The sequence below is a fragment of the Triticum dicoccoides genome, chromosome 7A, assembly GCF_002162155.2.
Source record: "Triticum dicoccoides isolate Atlit2015 ecotype Zavitan chromosome 7A, WEW_v2.0, whole genome shotgun sequence".
Classification (NCBI taxonomy): Eukaryota; Viridiplantae; Streptophyta; class Magnoliopsida; order Poales; family Poaceae; genus Triticum; species Triticum dicoccoides.
Genome location: NC_041392.1, coordinates 351,422,791 through 351,430,229, shown reverse-complemented (window position 1 = coordinate 351,430,229; position 7,439 = coordinate 351,422,791).

The window sequence follows — 7,439 nt, the reverse complement described above, 5'->3', positions numbered from 1 at the left end:
TGGAGAATGTTCAATCTTATGAAGTTTTTGATAAAAGTGGGTTTGGAAAGGTCATGACTTTAGTTTTTGTTAATCCCACTATTTCTGAAAAGTGCCAACTTTGCATGCATGTGGATCATGTTGAGAATATTTTATGTGATAGCTATATTGTTGAATTTGCTTATGATCCTACATGTAATTACTATGAGAGAGGAAAATATGGTTGTAGAAATTTTCATGTTACTAAATTACCTCTCGTTGTATTGAGATTGCTATTGTTTCTTTCCGTTTCCTTGCATATGCTAGTTTTTGCTTGCCTTGATAAATTTTTTGCCTATAAGATGCCTATGCATAGGAAGTATGTTAGACTTAGATGTGTTTGTCATGTGTTTTATGATGCTCTCTTTGTGCTTCAATTCTTGTCTTTCATGTGAGCATCATTAAAATTATCAATGCCTAGCTTTAAGGATTTAAAGAAAAGCACTTGTTGGGAGACAACCCAATATTTTTCCTTGCTGTTATTCAATAAATAAATTATTTAGCCTCTGTTTTTGTTGCGTTTTTATGTTTAATTAGTGTTTGTGCCAAGTAGAACCGTTGGGAAGACTTGGGGAAAGTCTTGTTGAACTTGCTGTAAAAAACAGAAACTTTAGCGCTCACGAGAACTGCTGTCATTTTTATTTGAAGAGTGCTATTTAGTTAATTATTTTTGCAGATGATTAATAGATAAATTCCTCACGTCCAGCAATTTATTTTAGAATTTTTGGGGTTCCAGATCTTGCGCTAGCTACATATTACTACAGACTGTTCTGTTTTTGACAGATTCTGTTTTTCGTGTGTTGTTTGCTTATTTTGATGAATCTACGGTTAGTAAAATAGTTTATAATCCATAGAGAAGTTGGAATACAGTAGGTTTAACACCAATATAAATAAAGAATGAGTTCATTACAGTACCTTGAAGTGGTCTTTTGTTTTCTTTCGCTAACGGAGCTCACGAGTTTTCTATTTTGAGTTTTGTGTTGTGAAGTTTTCAAGTTTTGGGTGAGTTCTTTTGATGGATTATGGAACAAGGAGTGGCAAGAGCCTAAGCTTGGGGATGCCCATGGCACCCCCAAGATAATCCAAGGACACCAAAAAGTCAAAGCTTGGGGATGCCCCGGAAGGCATCCCCTCTTTCGTCCACTTCCATCGGCAATTTACTTGGAGCTATATTTTTATTCACCAACATGATATGTGTTTTGCTTGGAGTGTCTTGTATTATTTGTGTCTTTGTTTGTTAGTGTGCCACAATCATCCTTGCTGTACACACCTTTTTAGAGAGCCATACTTGAATTGAAATTTGATAGAATACTCTATGTGCTTCACTTAAATCTTTTGAGCTATGTAGTTTTGCTCTATGCACTTCACTTATATCTTTTGAGCGTTATAATTTTGCTCTATGTGCTTCACTTAGATCTTTAGAGAACGATGGTGGTTTGTTTTAAAGAAACTATTGATCTCTCATGCTTCACTTAAATTATTTTGAAAGTCTTAATAGCATGGTAATTTGCTTAATATAAATATGCTTGGTGTTCAAGATATGTGAAATTTTCTTTTGAGTGCGTTGAATACTAAGAGAAGATTGAAGCATGATAATTGTTTTGAGATATGGAGGTGATAATATTAGAGTTATTCTAGTTTAGTAGTTGTGAATTTAAAGAATACTTGTGTTAAAGTTTGTGATTCCCGTAGCATGCACGTATGGTGAACCGTTATGTGATGAAGTCGGAGCATAATTTATTTATTGATTGTCTTCCTTATGAGTGGCGGTCGGGGACGAGCGATGGTCTTTTCCTACCAATATATCCCCCTAGGAGCATGCGCGTAATACTTTGCTTTGATAACTTCTAGATTTTTGCAATAAGTATATGAGTTCTTTATGACTAATGTTGAGTCCATGGATTATATGAACTTTTTCCCATCCTTCCACCATTGCTAGCCTCTCTAATACCGCGCACCTTTCGCCGGTATCATACACCCACCATATACCTTCCTCAAAACAGCCACCATACCTACCTATCATGGCATTTCCATAGCCATTCCGAGATATATTGCCATGCAACTTTCCACCGTTCCGTTTATTATGACACGCTCCATCATTGTCATATAGCTAGCATGATCATGTAGTTGACATCGTATTTGTGGCAAAGCCACCATTCATAATTCTTTCATACATGTCACTCTTGATTCATTGCATATCCCGGTACACCGCCGGAGGCATTCATATAGAGTCATATTTGTTCTAAGTATCGAGTTGTAATTGTTGAGTTGTAAGAAAAATAAAAGTGTGATGATCATCATTTTCTAGAGCATTGTCCCAAGTGAGGAAAGGATGGTGGAGACTATGATTCCCCCATAAGTCGGGATGAGACTCCGGACAAAAAAAGAGGCCATAAAAAAGGCCCAAATAGAAAAAATGAGAGAAAAAGAGAGAAGGGACAATGTTACTATCCTTTTACCACACTTGTGCTTCAAAGTAGCACCATGATCTTCATGATGGAGAGTCTCTCGTTATGTCACTTTCATATACTAGTGGGAATTTTTCATTATAGAACTTGGCTTGTATATTCCAATGATGGGCTTCCTCAAATTGCCCTAGGTCTTCGTGAGCAAGCGAGTTGGATGCACACCCACTTAGTTTCTTTTGATGAGCTTTCATATACTTATAGCTCTAGTGCATCCGTTGCATGGCAATCCCTACTCACTCACATTGATATCTATTAATGGGCATCTCCATAGCCCGTTGATATGCCTAGTTGATGTGAGACTATCTCCCCCTCTTTTTGTCTTCTCCACAACCACCCTTCTATTCCACCTATAGTGATATGTCCATGGCTCACGCTAATGTATCTATAATTTTTGATTGCTCCATGCTATATTATCTACTGTTTTGGACTATATTGGGCTTTATTTTCCACTTTTATATTATTTTTGGGACTAACCTATTAACCAGAGGCCCAGCCCAGAATTGCTGTTTTTTTTGCCTATTTCAGTGTTTCGAAGAAACGGAATATCAAACGGAGTCCAAACGGAATAAAATCTTCGGGAACGTGATTTTCTCACCGAACGTGATCCAGGAGACTTGGACCCTACTGCAAGGAAGCAAAGAGGTACTCACGAGGGTAGGGGGCGCGGGCGCCCCCTGCCTCGTGGGACCCTCGGTGCTCCACCGACGTACTCCTTCCTCCTATATATACCCACGTACCGCCAAACGATCAGAACAGGAGCCAAAAACCTAATTCCACCGCCGAAACTTTCTGTATCCACGAGATCCCATCTTGGGGCCTGTTCCGGAGCTCCGTCGGAGAGGGCCGTCATCACGGAGGGCTTCTACATCATCATAGCCTCTCCGATGAAGTGTGAGTAGTTTACCTCAGACCTTCGGGTCCATAGTTAGTAGCTAGATGGCTTCTTCTCTCTCTCTCTTTGAATATCAATACAATGTTCTCCCCCTCTCTTGTGGAGATCTATTCGATGTAATCTTCTTCTTTTGCGGTGTGTTTGTTGAGACCGATGAATTGTGGGTTTATGATCAAGTCTATCTATGAACAATATTTGAATCTTCTCTGAATTCTTTTATGTATGATTGGTTATCTTTGCAAGTCTCTTTGAATTATCCGTTTGGTTTGGCCAACTAGATTGGTAGTTCTTGCCATGGGAGAAGTGCTTAGCTTTGGGTTCGATCTTGCGGTGTTCTTTCCCAGTGACAGAAGGGGCAGCAAGACACGTATTGTATCGTTGCCATCGAGGATAACAAGATGGGGTTTATTTCATATTGCATGAATTTATCTCTCTACATCATGTCATCTTGCTTAAAGCGTTACTCTGTTTTTAACTTAATACTCTAGATGCATGCTGGATAGCGGTCGATGAGTGGAGTAATAGTAGTAGATGCAGAATCGTTTCGATCTACTTGTCACGGACGTGATGCCTATATACATGATCATGCCTAGATATTCTCATAACTATGCTCAATTCTGTCAATTGCTCAACAGTAATTTTTTCACCCACCATAGAAAACTTATGCTCTCGAGAGAAGCCACTAGTGAAACCTATGGCCCCCGGGTCTATTCTCATCATATCAATCTCCATCACTTTTATATTGTTTTGCTATTTACTTTGCTTTTACTTTTTACTTTGCATCTTTATATCAAAAATACCAAAAATATTCTATCTATCAGATCTCACTCTCGTAAGTGACCGTGAAGGGCTTGACAACCCCTAATCGCGTTGGTTGCGGGTAGCTATCGCTTTGTGCAGGTACGAGGGACTTGAGCATGGGCTCCTACTGGATTGATACCTTGGTTCTCAAAAATTGAGGGAAATACTTACACTACTCTGCTGCATCATCCCTTCCTCTTCGGGGAAAATCAACGCAAGCTCAAGACGTAGCAGTCATACACCAAACTAACAGGTATCTCTTTCCCATCAGACCCCACAGGTCCGACCTCGGCCATGTGGTTCGGGTCAGCCTTGGTATATCGCGTCTTCACCATGGCCCAGGCTTCCCTTGCACCTTATCGGCAGGCTGATATCTTCTATAATCGGAAGCGCCGCCGCGCTCCCTTGAGCATCTCTACAAGCTCCCCCATGCCCCCTGACAGGGAGGCGGATGTCCACAAGGCTTGGGCAATTCCCTACATCACCTGCCGAACTTGTTCGTGCAGTTGTGAGAGCTCTGGCAGAAGATCACCCGCAGACCCGGGCATCTCCTCTGTAGGACGACCCGTCAGCATACCTACAGATATAACTCTGTTAGCCGGTTTCTTCACCGAACTCTATAAAAGTTTGTTCAAGCACTTACTAAAAATGCCGCGTCGAAGCCTCTTATTCTCCTTTACGGAGTCAGCAAGCTGGGCCCGAACATCTTTCAGTTCAACGTCCAGCCGGGTATTGGCGTCTTGGAGATTGTTTTTCTCCCGCCTAACCTGCGTAAGCACGCGCTCGCTAGCCTTTAGCTGTCGTTGAGAATGTTGCTCATCCCCTTGCACGACCTCTGGACTCACTCCGGGATCATCTGCAGAATCTATTGTTAGATTTGCATGCATGCTGAATACTAACTGGTACATGTCATTCTTTTAGATAGAAACAAGTGTTACCAGATGGGGCCTTCTCGGACTCCTTCATTGCGGCAACTGCGGCCTGCAGCTGGGCTTTGCACTCCTCCAGCTCTTGAGACAACTGGGTATTCTTCTCCGTAAGAACCTACGCAAAACAATGATCCTTAAATCATTTGTGCCAACTGTTTTAAGTCTCAGGGGCTACTGATATACATAATCATTAGATTTTCTTACCCGTATATCCTTCACATAATGGTCCGTGGCTCGGGCAAGACCATTTTAAGCAGCTCGGATGTACGCGTCTATTGAGTTGAAGGCATCAAACACCTCTTGAGAGAAACAAGCGTCATGGAGTACGGCCCGATGACGCCTATGATTCATGGCGCTCTCCACTTCGGAATTCGTAGCGGATAGCCTATCTGCATCCTTTGTAGGAGGAACATCCGGTGTTGGCCCCACGTTAGCATCTGCCTCTAAGTCCGACTCTGGAGCCTGGCTGGTGGAGGCTTGGCTAGCAGGCTCTCCGGATATGGTCCGGCGAGCGTTTTTCCTGCCAGGAACCATGGACGTTATTATATTTTAAAATACGACAACCACGGAGCGGGGTTCTTTTTCATACCCCTGCGACGACGTCTCGGTCCTAACCGCCTTCCTTTTAAGCCTACCCGACTTCGGTGCCCCTTGTTGGTGAGTCACTGCAGGTTCGGCATGGCGTCTCGAGGGCCTTCCCTGTAAGACACCATATGTGTGCGGTAGGCGAAGTGCGAAAAAAGGGATCCTTCTTGGAAGTTGGGACTCCGGTTTTACTTACATGCGACGCAGGGAGCAGTCCAGGATAATCGGCTATGATGGCCACCAAGGCACCGTCATAGCTTAACTGATAAAACGTCCCATCGATGAGCTCCACAAATGTGTTCGGATCTTCTTCAAGTCCGGGGTCGAGGGCCCGGTCAGGGTCCTCTGGTTGTGGAGACAGGTTGTGGACCTCCCTCACAACTTTTCGAAGTTCCTGCTATGAAATAGCAAGGTAAATACTTATGACGAAGAATGCAGGAAGGTCTGGAGTAGAAAGTAGCAGCTGACCCAGTTTGGGGGGTTGTACATGGAGAATCCATCCCGTGGCTTAATGCGGATGAACTCCTCTTCCTCTCCTTTATATAAATCGGACAATATTTTCGCTAGAGCAGTGACGGAGTCCGGTCCCTTACGACCGCAACGGGTGGCATCGTCTTCTCCTTAAAGTGCCACATGGGTTGTCCCTGATATTGAAGTGGCTGCACCCCCCGCATTATACATATTGACATAACCTCGATTATTGTCAATCCTGATTTGGCCAGCATTTTTATCCGGCCCATCAGATAAAGGACCTCTCTGTTATCTTCCTCCTGGGGGCTTCGAGGGCGCCATCTGCGGCATTTCTTCGAAGGGGCGTTATCGAACTCAGGAAGGCCCATCCGAATAGGGTCCGTAAGGGGGACGTCCTCCATATAAAACCACTCCGAAGGCCAGTCTTCGGATGTCTTCTTCGGAGTACCGGACAGGTATCTGGTCCCGGCGATGCGCCATATCTCGGCTCCGCCCACTTGATATATTGACCCCTCCCGTGTATGGGGTACGAGGCAGAATAGCCTCTTCCATAGCTCGAAACGAGCTTCGCAGCCCAAAAACAGCTCGCAAAGGGCAACGTAGCCAGCGATGTGTAATATGGAGGCGGGAGTAAAGTTATGCAGCTGGCAGCCGTAGAACTCCAGGAGCCCGCGGAGGAACGGATGGATTGGAATCCAAGCCCCCTCAATAAGTAAGGGACAAGGCATACCCGCTCCCCCATGGATGTGTTGGGAAAGCTCTCCGCTTGCTCCCCGCCATTGTAAGTGGCAAGTCCGGCTCGAACGAGGACCATATACGCTGGAGGGAGAAACCCCTGGGTCTGTAACTCTACTAATTGGCTGTGGGGGACGGAACACTTCTTCCAATCGCTTGGCTTAGGGCCACGGGAGCGAGAGGAGGAACTGCGATGGCCGGCCATGATGGGATGGACTTTTTCTGGGCGCGCTCCGATGGATATTCATTGTGGGGGGATGGTGTGATCTGGATCTGAGGTTCCCCGTCTCTTTAAATAGACAATTTACTCACATGGATAGGGTGGCAAGTGTAAAAACGCCCCGACTTCTCGCATTCGCTCAACACGTGGAGGATAGCCATTATTAGGCGCAGAAGCCAAGGAGTGCAACATTCATGGGAAGCCGAACACTACTCGACAGGTATTCGGAATTTGGAGAAGAATCCGCCTTGCAATGCCGAAGACAATCTGCGCGCCGGACTCATCGTCATTGAAGCCTGGTTCGGGGGCTACTGAGGGAG